Source organism: Procambarus clarkii, chromosome 36 (genome assembly GCF_040958095.1).
Source record: "Procambarus clarkii isolate CNS0578487 chromosome 36, FALCON_Pclarkii_2.0, whole genome shotgun sequence".
Classification (NCBI taxonomy): domain Eukaryota; kingdom Metazoa; phylum Arthropoda; class Malacostraca; order Decapoda; family Cambaridae; genus Procambarus; species Procambarus clarkii.
Window position 1 is genome coordinate 9089431 of NC_091185.1, and position 21021 is coordinate 9110451.

The 21021-nt window shown below is 48.5% G+C and overlaps 1 protein-coding gene across 2 annotated transcripts in view; it reads right to left on the reverse strand.

Moving 5' to 3' along the window:
* Nucleotides 1–6394: 6394 nt before the first annotated feature.
* LOC123756096 (putative sodium-dependent multivitamin transporter) overlaps nucleotides 6395–21021 on the reverse strand; it is a 216541-nt gene continuing 201914 nt past the window's right edge. Inside the window, exons 13-14 of one of the 2 annotated variants that reach the window (XR_006772608.2) lie at nucleotides 9068–9306; nucleotides 6395–8729 (exon numbers count right to left, since the gene is read on the reverse strand). The gene's annotated coding sequence lies outside the window, so the exon portion shown is untranslated. Of the gene's footprint in view, nucleotides 8730–9058; nucleotides 9307–21021 lie in introns of both variants that reach the window. The other variant, XR_011230546.1, reaches the window with a different exon arrangement.

Sequence of the window (21021 nt, forward strand, 5' to 3'; positions counted from 1 at the left end):
TCGAGAGGAGTTGTGTTTTAAGCTAAGTCATTGGTCACTGTTATTTTAGCCCATATAAATGTTAATTATCTGGTTAGATGATTTGAGTATTACTATTGATTAATCCATGTTCTGGTGATAATGCTCATGTCTCAATAATTAATTTCATTCTATGATATTGCATGTTGAAGAATATTTCTGGCTATTATTTATATATTTAATTGTTGTTATGTTTGTCCCCCTTAGCATAAATATATTGTTCTCCATTTTATGCAGTGATGTAATTATACCCCTAGACATCTGTTGGCATGGCCCATTTATTATCATTTCTTTACACTGCGGGGGGGGGGGGGGGGAGAGAACCTTATTTAGTCTCAAGGGTGGTGACAATCTACCCCCTACTATTGTTCTGAAATGCCTTTCCCTTTAACATTTTCTTCGCATTCACATTGTTGCCCTCATTCACAGATGGGGTCTCAAGTGTCAACAGTGTTGGATACCCTCTTGTCTTTCCAGACCAAACCTACATGTGCCGCCTACCTCTGGAGGTTAGCATCTTAGTTAATTTATTATGCACCCAATACCCATCCTGTGGGCAGCAGTGAAAACTGTTACAGAGGCACATAATGGGCTCAGGGAGTGAACCCCCCAAATTTATTTATAAGCAAGTTCGTCTTGATGAGCTAGTTACAAAATTCTATGCACATTGTCACATCAACAATGGGCTCGAGACCGACCACAAGTACAGTTTCTAAATTAATATTCGTGTTGCTCAGGGCTAATTAGCATTTGTCACCCACAGGCGCATACCAAAAAAAAAAAAATTTTTTTTCTTCTAAACCTGTTAATTTGTGTTCTCTGATGATGGGAAAAATAATAAAAAAAATCGTAATACATATATTGCCCACTATAGGGCGGGGAAGTCTGGCAAAAAACAGGCGCTGACTCGGCGTGCATCCCAGACGGTCTGTTGCTCGCCAGCTGTCAGGCAGGAGGTGGCCACAAAGAGATAATTACCTAATTATTTCAATGTCTCTGATTGATTTTGTGTAGTTTTTTTGCTGTAATATTATTCATTCGTGTGTAGTGCGATATATTTATATAATAAAATGTGTGAATCATCGCTGTACTCAAAAATATGGTGTGCATATTGTTGATTCAATTATTATGTTCATCAAACAGTGAACAAATACTTTGTCGGTTATTGCACTATATACACAGGTTATATATAACTATCTGCACGTTTTGTTTACCATAATGAACCACCAAGTTGGTATTATGAGTCATAAAGCAACAAGGAGTGACCGCCACACACCAGTCAGCCACTCACTGCCACTCACTCCCTCAATACCTCATTTGCCCACATTCTCCTCCCACCATACTGTTTTTGCTTATATTCACTATACAGATGTTATATATAAGTATCTACATTCGCGTTGACCACAGCGAACCACTAAGTTGGTATGCTGAGTGGCAGTGGCAGCCAGTGGTAGCCCGCCACTGGCTGCTACTTCCTCCCTCCCTCCCTCACCTCACCTGACTCACCCACATTCTCCTCCCACAATACTGTTTTTGTTTTTATTCACTATATACAGACGTTATATATAAGTATCTACATGTTTTGTTCACCACAACTGTACAACTAAGTTGATATAGTTAGTTCAGGCACTAAGAAACGTCGCTACACAGTCAGCTGGCGGCTGCCTCCCTCACACATTCAAGGTCAGACGCTCTAAAATTTCACCCCCAACAATACTGTTTGTGGTGTTATTACCCTATATACAGACATTATATATAAGTATCTACATGTTTTGTTCACCATAACTGTTCAACTAAGCCGGTATAATGCCCAAAGAGCATAGTGGCCACCCCTACCAACATGGCAAATCATGCAGATGTTGCCACACCCATCACCAAAATGGCTTCTCCCCCACACTCCTTTTGCTGTTATTACACAGCAAAAGGAGTGTACTGTATATACACGTTATATATAAGTATCTACGTTCGTGTTCACCATAATGAACCACTAAGTTGGTATGCTGAGTGGCAGTGGCAGCCAGTGGTAGCCCGCCACTGGCTGCCACTGCCTCCCTCACCTCACCTGACTCGCCACCATTCTCCTACCACCATACTGTTTTTGCTTTTATATACAGACTTAATATATAAGTATCTGCATATTTTGTTTACCATAGCGAACAACTAAGCTGGTATAGTGAGTCCAGACAGTAAAAGGTGGTCACACAGAGTCAGCAGACAACACTACCTACCTCCCCACCAAGATTGCTCCTCCCACTACAGTGCTAATTATCACAACAATCCTGCTATTATCAGAATCCTGGTCATTTTTATCACAGTCAGGGGTCTTCTGTAATAATATCATCACTAAATAATAATATGAACATATATATTTTGACATTTTTAGGCAATGCTGTGGTCACAAGCTGAACAGTGGTGCTGTGAGCTCATACTGCGTGCGTCAGCCTTGGTGGCTTGCTCAGTACTGAAGCTCTCACACCCAGGAATGTTGGCCAGGATTTTTTTTTTTCTAGGTGGCGTCTGTCAACTATCGGTCGTGGCTGCACTATAGCTGCCCCCATCCCACGCGGGGCATTGAAATTAAGGCGCTAGACACTAAAACAGCTATTAATGTATTGCGCAGTTCCGGTTTTGTTTCTGAAATCATCTATATATGTATTGTGCGGTCTAAAGGTTAAGGCCAGAGTGTCCCCTTGGCCTTCCTCTTACTACTGTAACTGGTGGTGGGAAAATAGCTCTGGGGAGATTATGTATTGACCATACACATTAAACTTACCCTGCTCCTTATTGTTCAAAGTGCATTCTTCCTCTTAGTCATGCATCTCCAGGTTGAATGTCCTAATTTTCAGGATTTTGTCTTTTGCTTCCTGACTGTCCCTCGTGGTCATCTGTCCCTCGATAGAATCCTTGGTGAATCAGATGCCTTTGATATCTCTCTCCTTGTACACTTTTGTTCTTGTATTGGCATCCTTAGTAATATTTAGCACATTTTGAATCTCCTGTAAATTTGTTTTTTGTTTTTTTGAGATATATACAAGAGTTGTTACATTCTTGTACAGCCACTAGTACGCGTAGCGTTTCAGGCAAGTCCTTAATCCTATGGTCCCTGGAATACGATCCCCTGCCGCGAAGAATCGTTTTTTCATCCAAGTACACATTTTACTGTTGCGTTAAACAGAGGCTACAGTTAAGGAATTGCGCCCAGTAAATCCTCCCCGGCCAGGATACGAACCCATGACATAGCGCTCGTGGAACGCCAGGCGAGTGTCTTACCACTACACCACGGAGACTGTCAATGGTGCAATAGTGAGTGTCTCCAGCTTGTTGCTTTCTTTTGATAATTACCGTACGTGCAAGAAGTAAACAAATTCAAAAAAATTAATTTTTCATCATAAAATGATTAATTTTTATGCAAAATGTAAGAAAAACTCTAAGGTGATTTATCTTTTGTCTGGCTGGAGGTTCTCTAAAAGGTTGCTTGGTAGATATGTGTTCCGGAGTCTGTCAACACATAATGCCGACTTTGCTGACAAGGTATGCTAGATATGACTCGTGTTCTCCCCTCGCATGTTTCATCGACTGTTTATCACTTGTTTCTCTTTATTTACAAATGTGTTGAATACCTTAATAAATCACAATGCATTATAATGTTTCAATTGATAATTAGTTTACCTGGTATATCACCTGTTTTTATAATTACTCAATTACAGTGGAACCTACAGTAACGAGCGGCTCCAGTTACGAGAATTTTGAGTAATGTGCAAGCCACTCGCAGAAAATATGTCTCTACTGACGAGCTTTTGCTCGATTAACAAGCGTTCCCGCTGGTTCTCGGACACCTCCGACGACTGTTTTGTTATTTTGCAAGACGAGTTTTCCACACGACGAGTGCAGAGCCAGAACGGATTAAACTCGTTAATCAAGGCGCCACTGTATATGGTTGTAATGAATATACCAGCTAGAGTAGTTAAAACCACATAAATATAAACAAGGGTGTTGGGCTCTGGGCGATGACTTGAGGGCTAATTGCCACCATATGGTATAGATGGAAATAATGGGGTGGGCCACTAATGTGCCACCCACACATTACACCAGCCTCCTAGTACACAACATATATTAATGGTTCAATTGATGATTGGTTTACCTGGTATACTTCATTCAGTCCGTCCTCCAAACAAAAGACCCGAAAGTGATTCCATGCACCCACCAAACCCCCTGTTTTTGACTGAAAAACGGTTTCCACACGACTCACAACTGATGACGGTTGAACAGTTCCGGTACAAGTGCTTCACCGACGAATTTTGTTCAAACCACAACGCTGTAAATGCTTCACCTATGTACTACAAATACAAATAATTGCCAACAGAACCTAAACACCTAACCTAACCTATGCCTATACAGTGGTACCTCGGCTTACAAATTTAATCCGTTCCTAGAGACGGCTCGTAAGCCAAATATTCATAAACTAAAGCAAATTTCCCCATTAACACTTTCAGCCTCCCGGCGAAGGTAAAAAAAAAAGCGGTATGTGCTCTCGGCTTTTTGCTGCGTAAGCGTAAAAACAAAAATGTGTATACTCTTTTTACTCTCCTGGCCTTAGTTCTCGAGCTACGTATTTCATTTTGGTACCAACGTGTTCGCAATAAAATTCTCTAGAAGAACATCAGTAAAAAAAGTCACAAAACGTATAGGGATACCAGCACCAAATAAATAACTACGAAGATGACTCGCCGTGAGCGCCCAACAGCAACAAAGTGTTTTTACTCTTGGGATTGTTATCACCTCCACACTTGTCCTACAGTGTTAATTTTGGTATCAATGGACTCGCAATGAAATTCCCAACACGGTGATATGAATATAAGCGTAGAATAATGATTGCGGCCCGACCGCAAGAGTGTGGGAAGTGGTGAAATTGTTACCCGGTATCGGTGACGGGACGAGACACGGCGCTTTTAAAGTTTATACTTATTTCACTCTCATGACATTATTATTCTATGTACGTCATTCATTTTTGTGTCAATGTGTTCGCAATAGAATGTTCTATGAGCCCGTAGGTAAAAAAGATCAACAAAGCGTAAGATAGAATAGTGCCAAATATAAAACAACGCTGGAACATATCAGTGAGAGTCAAACACACACGAAATGTTTTTACTTTTGTTATGTTTGTGAACCTTTCATGAACTTATTGTACCATGCAGCCTATTGGTGAGAAAGAGAGCCTCATGGCGCGCAGTTTGAAACAAACCCAAAGTAAATCGGATAAAAATTGAATTTTATACAAATATTTTAAAAGAGGACATAAATTTATGTCTACATAGCGGGAGCGGGTAGGCGAAACAGGACTCCGGGAGGAGTCCTCATCCGCAGAAAGTGTTAAAAATAACGTAAATTGAATTAATCCGTTCCAGACTCCCCAAAAAAATTAACTTGAAAGTAAATTTTATACCTAATTCACCCAAATCTTCGGTACTGAAGTATGTAAAAGTTATTACTTGCCTTTACTGATGACTTGTTGACATATGGAAGACAGTGAGGAGGAAGGAGGAGAGGTGTTAGTGCTTGGAAGGGAAGTCCCCTTCCAAATCTTTAAATTTATCAATAAATCTTTCAGCTGCTGGTTTGTCTGAGCTGGCAGCCTCCCCATGGCTCACAACACTATGAATACCACTTCTTTTTCTAGATTTCTCAAACTATCCCCTGCTTGCCTTAAGCTCTTTCGTATCTGCATCACTCGTTCCAGGGGTTTTCTTTAAAAGGTCTTCGTGCAATTGCCTTGCTTTCTCACAAATGATGGCCTCTGAAATGCTATCACCTAACTCTTTGTCGTGCATCCAAATTAATAACAACTTTTCAACATCTTCAAGTGTTTGTGTTCTTTGTTTTGTGATTGTTGATGTGCCTTTTGCCACTTAAGCATTCAATGTCCTTTATCTTAGCAAGTATAGTGCATATGGTTAACAGATTTGTTGTACTGCCTAGCTACTCTCCTAGCAGGAGAGATTGCTGAAATAGAGGGAATACAGAGAACATATACAGCATACATAGACGCGATAAAGCACCTAAATTAGTGGGATCGTCTCAAAGCTCTCCAAATATATCACACACTGTATACATTCACCATCAACACACTCAGAACTCTGCATGTGTCAGCTGCCACACACTTCTCCAACATCCAGTCTCTCCCTCACTCCTCCAACATCTTACTCACCAACATTGCTCCTCCCATCATACTGTTATTGTTTGTATTACACTATTTACATATGTTATGTATACCTATCTACATGTTTTATTCACCAGAACTATGCAAGTAAGCCGGTATTGTGTCCAAACTTGTAACGGTTCTTTTGTTACATAAAGTATGGTGACAATAAACACAAACATTAAGAGAATATATATATTTGGTGGAGTATACATAAGTATGCAGGTGATACTTTGGCGAGCAATGGTGTGAGTTGAGCGCACCGAGAGTCGGTACAGTATCTCGCAAGTGTCTGTTCTAGACCACACTTGAAAGTAAACTAGTTATATTCGCTACTCTGCTGCTTATATGCTCGGGCAACACCTCACCGTTCTCCAAAGGTTGACAGGAATATTAACTGGAAGTAGGGAAAGGTTTGAGTTCCATAATTAGTACCAAGAAGAGCTTTACTTCTCTCATTAGGCCAATGCGTTTTGAGCGAGTATATTGTTGGGATAATCTACTCGCTACAGAACTCCCCCTCCCAGGGGATGAAAGGAAAAATACTTGATCAAAGAACCTAGCTGGTCGGTGAATTGTACGCCCTGCTCGCGTTGTATAACCCTCAAAGTTAACTTCCTTCTCTTCGCTGATGTCATCTAACTGGGGTCGTAGGGTGGAAGGTCGCACAGGATCGTCCGTCGTCGTAGGATCAGGTGGTGGTGCAGCTGGTACCTGGGGATGTAGGATGGGAGGTCGTACAGGATCGTCCGTTGTCATAGGTGGCGGTACTGCTGGTAACTGTGGTCGAAAAGTGAATGGCGTTGTCGGCGGATGTGTCTGGAGGGATGTCTGGAGTAGCATCACAGTGTGCTGGTTTAAGGTGATCGATGGAGATGTTTACCCGTTGTCCTTTCGGCGTTCAGTGGTGAAGAACTTCGGTGTTCGAGAAACCACTTTAAATGGTCCTTCGTAACGTGGCTGTAGAGGGCGTCGAACAGCATCAATTCTTACAAACACGTGTTCAGTTGTGTGGAGCTCATGAGGCACATATGTAGCACGAGTTGTCGGTTGGCATGGTAGTGTTGGCCGAATGCTTGTCATGGCCGCCCATATTTTCTGGACAAAAGTGGGGTCTGGGGGGTGTGATGAGTGGCGTCAGGGTTAAGAATTCACCCGGAAGCCACAGGCTAGATCCGTATACTAAGTCTGCTGCCGAGAATCCACTGCCCTCCTTCGTGGCCGAACGAATGCCAAGCAAGACTAATGGAGGGTTGTCGATCCAATAATCAGGGCGTGCTTGAGCTCTTAGGGCGGTTTTTAGTTGTCTATGAAAGCATTCTAACATTCTGTTCGACTCAGGGTGGTATGCTGTGGTTCGTTTGTGTGTGGTGCCGAGAAATTCCATAAGTTCCTTCCATAGATATGATTCGAACTGTTGTCCTTGGTCGGTGATGATGACATGAGGGGCTGCCAAAACGGGCGACCCATCCAGAGAGGAAAGCCTGGACCACTGACTCAGCTGAGTTGTTGATTAATGGGATTGCTTCCGGCCATCTGGAGTATCGATCGATGCAGGTGAGTAGATAAGAATATCCTCTTGCCGACGGTAATGGTCCAACAATGTCTACATGCACCACCTCGAAACGGTCAGAAGGTAACGGGAACTGTTGAAGAGGGCTCTTTGTGTGTTAGTGTGTTTTCGCTCGCTGGCACTGGAGACATGAGCAAGTCCATCGTCGAACATCGGCATTGATTCCTGGCCATACAACACGCTCCGTTAGAAGTTTCTGGGAAGCACGTACTCCTGGGTGTGCTAGGGAGTGAAATGCCGAGAACGTTTTCCAGCGAAACTGGGCAGGAATGTAGGGCCTAAGTGCTCCCGTCCATGAGGTGTCACAGATTATACTTCCGCCACCTTCCATGAGAATCTCGATGAACCAGAGAGCTGTGTCAGATGTTCGTAATCGCTGCAGATCAGGGTCTTCCCGTTGGGCCTTGCTGATTACACAATAGTCCACCTGAGCTGGGTTTTCCACAACGTGGTTTATGGTGGGTCGAGGCAGTGAATCGGCTATGACATTGTTAGTTCCTTTGACATGGCGGATATCCGAGGTAAATTGGGAGATAAATCCCAGGTGGTTGGCCACTCGAGAGTGAGCATCACCCTTGGCCGCCAGTGCATAAGTGAGGGGGTTTGTGGTCTGTGAGGATGTGGAAATTCCGCCCCTCGAGGAAGTGCCGGAAATGTTGTATGGCTGCGTAGATGGCAAGCAGTTCCCTATCAAAAGTGCTGTACGTGTCTTCAGTGGGTGACAGGCATGCTGAAAAGAATGCAGTTGAGTGCCATTCTCCTTTAATGAGCTGTTGTAGTACAGCACCAATTGCTGTGTTTGAAGCGTCGGTAGAGAGATTGGTGGGAGCGTCAGACACTGGGTGTGCGAGTAAGGTGAATTCCGCCAGCTTGTGTTTTATGTCGGTGAATGCTGTCTCTGCCTGGGGAGTCCACTCCAACGGAAGACGAGACGTGTGTTTTCTGAGGTTGGAAGAAAACGTGCTCAGATTGGGGACTAGTTTATTTTATAATGGTAAATAATAAATTAATATATAATAAATTAATAAATAATAAATTAATTATTATTATTATATAATAATAATAATAACAAATAGTATAATGATAAGCAATTATTTTTAATGAATCAAATAGCTAATAAGGATGAATGATAAATAATTATTGACTAGTGCATAACAATAAAGTATTAAGGAATAATTATAATGAATAATCCTTAATGATAAAGTAGAAATCAATTACAATTAATAACTACATTCATAGGTAGTAAATGAAAGTTGCATTAATTTAATTACACTAATTACAATTCATGGGAATATTTCTTAGCTATCTGCAGGCTTATCACTTTGGGGGTTCTGGTGGAGCACCCCCAATCCCGCGAGGGCCAGCGGCGCGGAACCCCCAACCCCGAAGGGCGAACGCGGCGGCTGGCCGCTGTAACAGGAATGTGTGTCGACCTCATGGGTGCAGTAGTCTGCCCTCGGGCTCCATCCCTTTTCCTTGTTCATCAATGGTGTACCTTGTGCGCCTTCCGTAGTCGGTTCTGGAAGTATTAAGGCAGTAAGGGTGAGAAGAAACGGGCATGCAGTATGAACGTGACGGGCAAGGAACCTACCCCTTAAGGGTACTGCTGGAATTAGTTTGTAAGAGGAGGGGGACATTTCCGGAAGCGAACTGGGCAAGTGCCATTAATGGATAAAGCCAGGGTGATACCCTGTGGAAACTCTGAAAAGGAACACTGGCACAGGGAATAGGAGTGACTAGAGGGGAAAGTAAGAGAAAAAGATCTTCCAGGAAACTAGTCTGTAGCCAAGTAAGGTAACTACCAAACCGAGCAGAACTTTAGCGGGGAAAAACCCAGACAAGTAAAAAAGGTTGGGGGGGGAAACCAGTTACTGTATCTGGGTCAAGGGCAGAAGTTAATCCAGGGGGATTAACTTAACATAACTTGCTAGTTAATATCTAGCAAGTAATAATTCATTTAAAAATAATCCACCCCTCCGTGGTGCCTCCTTGCCGTGGTGAGGGGCTCACGTACACCTCCCTGGGACCAGTGTGGGTTGCCTGTGCCCCTCTTTGGGTGGTGTACGTGCTGATGGGCACCATGTAGGGGCCTTGTGAGCCATCGGACCACCCGCTGGAGGGGTCGCCTGTGAGAGGCCGCCCTGAGTGGATGGTTGGGTGTCCAGGCTGGAGCGATAGGGGGACTGGGGTCTTAGCACCAGTGTGGGAGAATGAACGAAGTAGTAGGACTCCCCTGTTGAAAAGGGGGAGCACCGCTGGGGACGACGCACCCTTCCTGCACTGGCCCGCGCTCGGCCTCCCTGGCTGCCCTGGTAGGTGGTATCCCTTGGTTCCAGGTCCCATCTCTTTTGTTTGGTTTGCTGTATGGATAACGACTTGCCTTCTATTACCCAGGCTCATGGGGTGGGCAACCAGGCCCCTGAGTCGGACCGTCCTGGAAGACCGGGATCTGTAGCCCCCGCTACGGGACCCGGTTTAGGCCCTGACCGGACTCTTCCTCCCTGCTCCCCTTCCTCCTCTGTGGTTGGGTCGAGCCCCAAGCCTGCTGTGGTGACTGTCTCGTCCCCTTGCACGGCTCCATCCTTTGTGACTACTGCACCTTTCGACCCGTCTCTCTCTACGGGTTCTCATCGCCGTCCCCGCCATGGCCGCTCTCGTATGCTCCCTTCCCATCCTACTTCGTTCCATGCTTTATTTGGTCCTGATACGTGGACTGAATACTTTGACCTCCTACCTTTGGATTCAACTCCTCCTGATGATTTTTCCCTTCATAGGCATCTTGTCGATTCCGTGGATGCCTCTATCACCTTCAACCCCACTCGTCTTGGTACCCGTGTCGTTGCTGCTCCTTCTCAGGATGCAGCCACCCGCTTGACCGCCTTATCCTGCCTTGGCGAGACCCCTGTTCGGGTCTCGAAGAACGCCCGATTGAATGCCAGTGTTGGCACTGTTCTCCTCCCACACCATGTTGCGACCGGTGTTAGGGATCTCAAGGACTGCCACGAGGATATCAAGCATATCCTCGAGGCTCAGGGTCATTCTGTACTCCAGGTGGATACATTTACTCGTCCCCCACGTGGTCATCGCCGTCTGCCCCTTAGGGTTGTGAAGGTTACCTTTGATGGTAGGTCCCTTCCGCCCTCTGTCATTCTTGCTGGTGTCAGATGCTCCGTTCAGGAATATATTCCCTCTCCGAGGCTCTGCAGTAAGTGCTGGAGGTTTGGGCATGGTACCCTCAAATGCTCTAGTCCTGTCTCTCTCTGTCCCCTGTGTGGAAGCGAGGGTCACTCTAAGTTAGAGTGCACTTCTTCCCAGGCCCGCTGCCTCAATTGCGGTGAGGCCCACCCTACTTTCTCCCGTGCATGTATTCGCTACAAACTTGAGGCGGCTGTCCTCAGCTTGAAGCACCGAGACCATTTGTCTTTTCCTGAGGCTCGGCGCCAAGTTCATCGTCTCCCCTCTTTCACTGGTGTCTCCTATGCTCGCGTGGTGCGCTCTTCCTCTCCTCGTCCTTCCCGCCTTCCTCAGTCTCACAACCGTTTCCGAGCCTTAGACCCGGACACACCCACCACCACCTCCCCTGTTTCCCTCCGTTCTGTTCCGAAGGGTCCCCCTCCTGGTTCTCTGTCGAGGGCTCCCCTTCTTTCTACCCAGTCTGTCACGTCTCCTGTGTCTTCTATTTCCTCTCCTAGTCCTCCTTCCCGTCCTTCTCCTCCGTCTCCTGGCTCTCCACGCCGCCTGACTGTGCGGGCCGACGTCCATCGCTCTCGATCTTCTTCTCCTATCAAGACACTGGAGTCTGTTGCCCAGTACGTTGCTGCTGGGACACCTGTATCTTTTAGTCAGAAGCGGAAACCTGGCTCCTCTCCTTCCTCCTCCCCTGTTGGTAAGAAAGCTTCGCTTTCTTCTTCACCCCCCCTCTCTCTGCTTCTATCATTCCTTCCCCTCCCGCTTCGGTGGTGGTGCCCCCTGTTCCTACTGTGGGGGTTTCTTTAGCCCCTGGTTCCATCTCGGTTACTGCCCTTGCTGAGGTGCGCTCCCCTCTTTCTGCCCCTTCCCCCTCCTCCCCTTCCTTCTCCTCCAGACCCTGCTCGTCCACCTTTGATCCGTCCTCCTGCTTCTTGCCCTCCTTCTTTACTCAGTTTACCCATGCCCCCTAACCCTGACTTCGCTGACCCTGATCCTGACTCTGTGCTTTTTTAGCGCGCTGTGTTCCTTCTTCACCTTTGTTTCTTCTTTGCTCTCTGTTGCTCTCCTCTCTCTCTTTGCTGATGTCTTTTCTATAGTGGAACATCCGTGGATTTTACGCCAATTTCCTTGACCTCCAACTTCTCATTTCACAGTTTTCGCCTCTTTGTGTGTCTCCAGGAGCCGATGCTTGGTTCTCGTCCTGGTAGCTTCGGTGGCTATTCTTTTCTCTTCCCTCCCCCAGCTGTCGCTGGGGTCCATAATTCTTCTGCTCTCTTGATTCGTTCCGATGTTCCCTTTGTCCCCTTACTTTTTTCCTCGCCTCTCCACTGTTCTGCCGCCCGTATCTTTGTGCGTAGATGGTACACGGTTTGTTCTCTTTATCAACCCCCCACTGTCCCACTTTCTCTTCCTGTTCTTAAACACCACCTAGACTCCTTGCCGGAGCCGGTGCTCCTTTTGGGTGATTTCAACTGTCGACATACCCTCTGGGGTGATGTTCTGACAAACACCCGAGGCTGTCTTCTCGAACCGTTTGTCCTCGCTTCTTCTCTATCCCTTCTGAATTCTGGTGAGCCCACTCATGTGGACTCTCGAACTCGCACCCTTTCCTGTCTTGATCTTTCTCTCTGCTCATCGTCCCTTTACTTAGATTTCACATGGCAGGTTCTTGATGACCTCCATAACAGTGATCATTTCCCCATCCTCGTTTCCTTTTTCTCTTTCCACCCTCCCTTCTCCTTCCCTCGTTGGCAGTTTGCCAAGGCTGACTGGAGCCTATTCACCCTCCGTGCTACTCTCTCCGACCTCTCCTCTCTGCCTCTTCCTTGCGCCCTCCTCCTTTTTTATGACACTGTCTTCAATGCTGCCCTCCGCTCTATTCCTTGCTTTTCCTCCCTGGGGCACACGGAAGTGCGTTCCCTGGTGGAATGCAAACTGTGCTCGGGCTGTCCGCTGTAAGCGTGCAGCCTGGAAGAAACACCGCCGCCGGCACTAGGCTGATTCTTTTATTTTGTTTCGGAAGGTAAGTGCAGTGGCCCGTAGGACCATCCGTACTGCTAAACATGAGAGTTGGAAATCTTATGTTTCTGCCATTACGTCCGATACTCCTCTGCCGCAGATCTGGAAGATCATCTGCAAGATTGCGGGCAAGTTCATTCCAGATGTCTCGCCGGTTCTCCACCTCTGTGGTACTCTTGTGGCGGATCCAGTGAAGGTCGCGACCGAACTGGGTTCCCACTTTTCTTCTGTTAGCTCTGGTTCTCATCTTCCTCAATCCTTCCTTCTTCATAAGCCTGTTCTTGAATCTTATCCTTTAGATTTCCACACTCATCTCCTCCTTCCCTATAACAATCCTTTCTCTCATTCTGAACTTCAGTCTGCCTTGGCCCTCTGCGGATCTACGGCGGCGGGCTCGGATGACATTCATTATGAGATGCTTCTCCATCTCCCTCCGTGCACGTCTCAGTATTTACTGAGTCTGTATAACCAGGTCTGGGAGTCGTCGTCCGTCCCTGAGGACTGGCTCGATGCCGTTGTACTCCCTATTCGGAAACCAGGGTCTCTCGGTACGTCCCCTAAGGACTTCCGCCCAATTGCTCTCACGAGTTGTGTTTGCCAGCTGTTTGAGCGTATGGTAAATGTCTGTCTGATATAGTTCTTGGAACACTATCACCACTTCTCTCCTTCTCAATTTGGTTTTCTCAAGTGTCACAGCACGACTGATGTCCTGGTGAACGTGGAGGTCTATATTCGTACTGCTTTTGCTGCGAAGACCTCCATTGTTGTTGTCCTTTTTGACCTGGAAAAGGTTTATGACACGACTTGGAGATACCATATTCTGTCCCAACTTCGTTCTTTTGGCCTTCGTGGTAATCTCCCTCTCTTCCTTGATAGCTTCAAGTTCTCTACTACTAAGACTTGTGCCATGACTTTTACTCGGAAGTGGGTCACTCTTCGTCCTTCTTTGTCACTTTATGGTCATCCCCTTGAGTACAAAGATTCCACGAAGCTTTTGGGTTTATTCTTTGACACTCGTTTGTCTTGGTCGCCCCATATCTCTTACCTCCGTGTTGAATGCTCTAAGGCCCTTAACCTACTTAAGGTTTTGTCCCATACTTCTTGGGGAGCAGATAGATGCACACTCCTCTATTTGCACTCCTCTCTCGTCCTGTCTAAACTCGATTATGGTTGCCCTGCATACTCTTCTGCTTCTACTCTTCGCCGTCTTGATTCTTTGCACCATACTGGGTTGCGCCTCAGCTCTGGTGCTTTTCGTTCAACTCCTACCCTCAGCTTGTACGATGACACTGGCTTTCTGTCTCTCCAGGACCGCCATGATCGCTACAGTCTTCGCTAACTTGCGCAATCCTTACAGCATCCTCACTCTCGCCTCTATTGTGCTTTTAACTTTTACCCCTCCTGTAGTTCCTGTTCCTCTTCACCACCTTCCTCTTTCTGTCCGTTTGTCTCGCTTACAAGATTCTCTTTCGGTTCGTATTCTAAATGTTTCTCCTCGTATTGTTCCATCCTTGCCACCATGGAGGGCCCCCCTTCCCAAATTTTGTACTTCTCTGACCCGCATCACTAAAGCTTTTACCCCTCCTACAGTTTTGAAATGCTTCTTCCTTGAGCACTTTTCTTCTATTCCCACTCCGTTCCCATCTTCACCGATGGGACTATGTCTGCTGACGGTGTGGGCTATTCTGTTGTTTTTCCTGACCACACTTATATGTGTCGCCTTCCTCCGGAGGCTAGCATCTTCACAGCAGAACTTTATGCTATTCTTTATGCTCTTCGTCTCCTGCTTTCCTGTGTCAATCCTCCTTCGTGGGGGTAGTTGACTCTCGTAGTGCCCTCATGGCTTTAGGGTCCTTTAATTCGGTCCACCCGGTGGTCATCGAGATTCAACATTGGCTGTTTCTTATCTCCAGTAAATTTAAGTCGGTTGCGTTTTGCTGGGTTCCCTGCCATGTTGGTGTCTCTTTAAATGAGCGTGCGGATGCTGCCACTAAGGAAGCTATCCGCACTTGTCCCATCTCCCGTAAAGGTATTCCTTTATTCCGACTTTTACCCAGTTATTCATGCCTCCATCCTTGCCCGCTGGCAGAGTTGTTGGTCTTCTGTTATTGGTAACAAACTGCGTACTCTTAAGAGTCGTGTGTCCCAGTGGCCTTCCTCCTGCCACTGTAACCGGCGGTGGGAAACGGCTCTGGCTAGGTTACGTATTGGCCATACCCATTTAACTCACGGTCACTTAATGGAGCGCCGCCCTGCTCCTTATTGTCCAAATTGCATTGTCCCTCTTACGGTCGTGCATATTCTTGTTGAATGTTCTAACTTCCAGGACGAGCGTGTCTTGTTTTCCGACCATCCCCTGTGGTCGCTTGTCCCTCGATAGAATTCTTGGCAACTCGGATACTTTTGATATCGTTTGTCTTACGAGTTTCTGTTCTCGTATTGGCATCCTTGGTGATATTTAGCGCCCTCTGATTATCCCGCACATTTGATAGTGCTACATAGCCTTCCTGGTTTGGTGCCTTCTATTGATAATTACTTACCTTGATTCTCTCCCTCGCTCCCTCACCACAATTCCTCCTCCCACAATATTAAGCACATATGTACATGGGTATATACACACATTGTATATACCCATGTACATATGTGTTCACCATAGCGAACCACTAAAGCTAGTATGATGAGCAAAACAAGAGTGGCCGCCACACACAGTGAGGCTACCTCGATTCTCTCCCTCACCACAATTCCTCCCACAGTACAACGCACAGTGTTTATTATCGCCACAATCCTGCTGTTATCACAATACACTAAATCCTGCAAATACATAATTGACCACAAGTTTATTTTGTAAAGGAACCTAAGAAGTCGTTTGAAGAGTGGACGAAATAATGCTGTGGTGCTGTGAACATCGTGAACAGCATTGAATCACTAATATTTGAACATTGTACATAGTCATTATCACACTCAGGCTCTTCTGTAATACTATCATGGCTAAATAATGCAAGTTATATATATTTCTGGGGGGAGCCCCTACGGCTCCCCGGAGCTATCCATGGCTGATATGGATACCCTAACTATTTTGCATCAGTCGATGTGGGTGGAGTTCTAGGCCTACCGGGGACCACGAGCTAGAACCTGGCCCCCCTCAGAGAGGCACGGGGAGCAATGGCCCATAGAAATGCACATGTGATTTGGAGCATTCTATATCTGCCATCGACCTGGACAGGCACCCAGAAAGGTAAGCGCCACAAAACAAACCCCTATTCTGGTTAACAACAAAAATCGACAAACGAGTAGACAGAACTCCCCCAGGAAAACGAACTAACAAGCATGAAGTCACACGAGCCGCGCCGCATGTCTGCGCAGCTCCCCCCTCGCCGGGAGGGGGAATGGGGAGCCCCAGACCCCCGCGCCGGCGATCCCCGCCCCAGTTCCTCGGCTGATGGGATCATGCACGGTCGTGTGGCTCCAGCTCCAGTCTTGTCTCAGTACTGTGACTTGTTTGCAGTGCTGCTCTTACGGTGGTCGTGTGAGCTGGGAGTAGTATTCTCAGGTACTCGGGCTGCATGTGCTTAGGGGTCACCTTCCCTGAGTGCCCTTGGGGCTTGGGGTTGCCTTCCACAAGTCGCCTTGGGTCTACCTCTGTTGGCTTTTCGCTGCTTGGCGTTTGGCCGCCCCGAGGGTTTGGGGGTTTTCCTCCCTTGTTTATCTTGGGGTAAGTGGTAGTTATAGCACTGGTGGGGCGCAGGGTACTGCATAGCTAGTTTTCACCTATGACAGCGGCTGGTTCTGTTCCCTCTGGGTACGTTGTCCACTTGTGTGGTTTTTGTTTTATATTTGTTTTTGCCTGGTAGGGGGTCTGCCTTGTGTTCCCCCACCCCCCTTATATTAGGTTCGTTTGTGTGGTGGCACCCCCTGCTTTGCCCTCACGGGTGGACACGTCCCGTGGGTTCAGCTTTAGCAGTTTGCTTGGTAGTTTGGGGCGCCGGTTAGCAGTACCCTGCCTGGGATAACCCTTAGCAGACCCAGTCTAGGGGCCCTGGGAAACCCCCCGGTGGCTCTCAGGTCCGATAGTGGAGACCCTTGCGTCCCCTCTCGCTTTGTGCGAGTTGAGGGTTGCTCTGTCCCTTTGTCTCAGGGTGACTCTCCTTGTTTTTGCCTCCATTATGCTGCCTGTTGGGTCGGTGACACATTCGACCCTGAGTCCTGCGAGCTTTGTTGCTTGTTCCTGACTCCATTCACCCAGTCTGCTGATGAATTCCCGTGGGTGCAGGCAGCTCGCGCGTTGCAGGGGATGTTGTAACGTGCTCGGGTTTGTCGCTTCCCCGGACACCCCGATGTTGCCCCGCTTGTGTAGGGACCCAGACTTGGGGGTTTTGGTCGCTTCGGCCTTGGTTCTTCCACTCCCCCCTTGTGTTTCCCCCTCCTGCTTCCGGCACCTACGCATCTGCAGGCTTCGGGGTCGGGGCGGGGTTAGAGGTTCTGAGACTTGGGCAGTTTCGGGGGTTGCCCCATCCAGGGTAGATGCGGAGGCACTCGAGTCTGTTCCTCCGGCCGATGCTCCGGGGTCTGACCAGTGGGCCCCTTCTCCTTCAGCTCTCTCGGCTGCCCCGGCTTTTTCTTGTGGGGTCGGCAGAGGCCGGCACTTTGGAGGTCGACTCGGCCCTGGGGCCTGGTGTAGAGGCTCCTGGGGTTGGGGGAGAAAGCGGCCTTGGGGGCCTTGGGCTCCATTGCGCCCCGCCTGGATTTCCGTCCTTCTGAGCGGGGCTTACTGTTGCGAGGAGTGGGGTTTTCTTTCCCCCCTCTGCATACGATTTGGGCTTGGGTTCTGCTCCTCCCCGGGTTCGGTTCCACGTCCCTGTGGTTTCTTTGGTTCCGTCTTCCGGAGGTTATCGGCTAACCGCATCTCTTCGCCTGTGGTGCGGTTGGCCTTTGCGGCTTACCTCCTGTGTGTCCCAGAGTTTGCCTCCATACTGGTTCCTTCTGTTCTGGACAGGTTGGGCTCCTTGTAGCTGTTTGGGCTCCTCGTAGCCGTTTGGGCTCTTTTATACACGTTTGGGCTCCTTTGTCGCCGTTGGCGCTCCTTTGTCGCCGTTTGCGCTCCTTTGTCGCCGTTTGCGCTCCTTTGTCGCCGTTTGCGCTCCTTGTAGCCGTTTGCGCTCCTTGTAGCAGTTTGGGCTACTGTCGCCGGTTGGGCTCCTTCTCGCCTGGTTGGGCTACTTCTCGCCTTGTTGGGCTACTTTCGCGTCCTGCGCATGCGCCATGGGAGTTTGTTTTGGTTCCGGGCGGTGTGCACACGTGTTCTGCATCCATTTTCTCTCGGGGGGGGGGGTGGGGGGAGGCTTCGCCTCTCGCGCTTTTCTTAATCTAATCCGTGCCCCGTTGCTTTGGGGGTGTTTTGGGGTGCCGCTGTGGGGAAGTCACGAGGTTTTTCCCTGCGTTCTAGGGTGAGGAGCCTCCTTCGCTGCTCCCCTCCTCTCCAGCATGGGCGCCCTGGCCGCCTCCGGCGGATACGGACTCGAAAGCTTGCGTCATGGCCCTTCAGCGCCTATGTTCTGCAGGTGAGTTGGTGCGGTTTGGCGTCTCTTTCGTCCTGACCCTGTTTTTGTTTTTGGGAGTAGGAATGGGTGTACATACGTACCGACAACCAGAGCGCAACTCCATAGTCTCCTGAGACTCGTGGATGCCTACTACTACTACGTACTTGAGAACGTGGACCGTATCACCCGAGGTGCCTACTGCAGGGCTATTAGCCCATACTGAGCAGCTCTTGTTCTCTCCACCTGATTCCTTCCTTGGTTCACGGGTGTCTGCGGGTGGCCTCTTGGCCCTTCCGAGGCGGCTCCTGCCTGTACTCCTCTTGCCCCTCTCCTATGCTTGTCTAACCTTGCTTGAGTTTGGGGCCCCGCCTCCACCTTGTTCCGCAGTGCAACGGTAGGGGTGCCTGTTTGGTAGTACGTTTTCCTGTGTCGGAGGTTGTGTGTTTGCCTCCTTGTGCTTGCAAGTTGGGTTCTGGCTCTTTGGTTCCGCCTCTCCCCTGTCGTTTGCCTGTCCGGCGGATTCTGTGCTTCTTGGGCGCTCTCGTCTCTGCTCTTGGGGGCTGTGTATGGGGTCAGCCCATGTTGGGCTGCCTAATGTGTTCCTTTGTTTGCCTGTTACACTGCACACGTTTCTTCTACCGTCCCTGTGGCTCAGTTGGGTGCTCGGTTTCCGGCTGTCCCCTTGTGTGCCACTCGTGTACGATTTATCTATCTTCTCTGTCGCTTCCTCGGGGAGTGTGCTGACATTTTGCTGCGGTTTTGGTACTGCAGCTACGTGTCGGGGTTGGTTGTGGCGTTATGTTCGGCTTCCGTCCTGTCGGTGGGTGCTTTTCTACAGTCTTCACCCCTTTTCTCCGGGACGGGTCTTCTCCGTCATGTCCCCCTCTTCTTGGAGTTTCTGCATGACTTTTGGTCTCGGGTGCAACGGGGTTTTTGTGCCTTCGTCCTTTGTGTCTGCTTCTTTGTGTTCTCGAAGGTTCGGGACGGTTTTGCTCCTTCCCGTTTTCTGGTACGTCTGTCGTCATTTGGTTGAGCTTCCCTTTGGTCCTTTCTAGGGCTTGTGGGTCCTCTTCCCGGCAGCTTCTGGGTGTTTGGCCTTCTTGTTCTTTTGTGCTTTTCTCTTCTCTTCGCGCTGTCTCGGCGCTACTCGTTTTCCCGGGGGCGATTTTGCTCCTCTTAACGAGTCTTTTCGCTCCTGCCCTTCTGCGGGATGTTGGTGCGGGGCGGCTCCTTATGCGGGTTCCTTCCCTATCAGCTGCACTTGTGATGGTGGACTTGCACGCTTGTGGCATTTTCGTTTTGGTTCTGTGTTTTTCTTTTCCCTCCTGGGGCTGTCATAGGAATGGCTTGTGGAGGATGTATAGGCGCTTGGGGCCGTTCCTGGGTCTGGCACCTTGGTTTCTGCCGCTAGCTTTCGGTATCGATATTCCTTCTGCGCCGTTTCGCAGGCTGTATCGTGCGTTGTTTCACCTCCGGCCTCCTTATGCACTGCCTGTGTCGTTCTGGTCTTTGGACAGGGTGCTCTCCTGTTTTTCTTCTCCTTGATGGTTGTGGCTCCTTGGGGTCAGGTTTGCTTTGCCTCGGCTTTCTTTTTATGTTGGCATTGGCCTCTGGGGGTCATGTGGCAGAGCTTCATGCTCTTCTCAGGCGCAGTGGTTTTTGGCTCCTATGGTCGTGGTCATAGGTTTCTTCGTCTGCAGCCGTTCTCCCTTTTTTCTGGCGAATGGTGTGCCTGCTGCTTTCCGGAGGGGTCCTTGGGTTGTTGTCTCGACTTCGTGTCGAGGAATGGTTCACCGACCGCCTCCTGGGTATGTCCCCTTGTTTTCTTAGGTAGTCTTTGGTGAAGTAGCTCCGGGGAGCCGTAGCGGCTCCCCCCAGAAAACCAGCGTTGAATGTAATGAAACGCCATTTTCTGGGTGAGTCCCGGAGGCTCCCTGGCACCCTTCCGCCCTCCGGTCGGCGGGTTTTTTCGCGGTTTTGATATCCAGCCTCAGAACTGGGGCGGGGATCACCGGCGCGGGGGTCTGGGGCTCCCCCTTCCCCCTCCCGGCGAGGGGGGAGCTGCACAGACATGCGGCGCGGCTCGTGTGACGTCATGCTTGTTAGTTCGTTTTCCTGGGGGAGTTCTGTCCACTCGTTTGTCGATTTTTGTTGTTAACCAGAATAGGGGTTTGTTTTGTGGCGCTTACCTTTCTGGGTGCCTGTCCCGGTCGATGGCAGATATAGAATGCTCCAAATCACATGTGCATTTCTATGGGCCATTGCTCCCAGTGCCTCTCTGAGGGGGGCCAGGTTCTGGCTCGTGGTCCCCGGTAGGCCTAGAACTCCACCAACATCGACTGATGCAAAATAGCTAGGGTATCCATATGAGCCATGGATAGCTCCGGGGAGCCTCCGGGACTCACCCAGAAAATGGCATTTCATTACATTCAACGTTAGTTTTTTTTACATTATTAGGCGATGCTGTGGTCACAACCTGAACAGCAGTG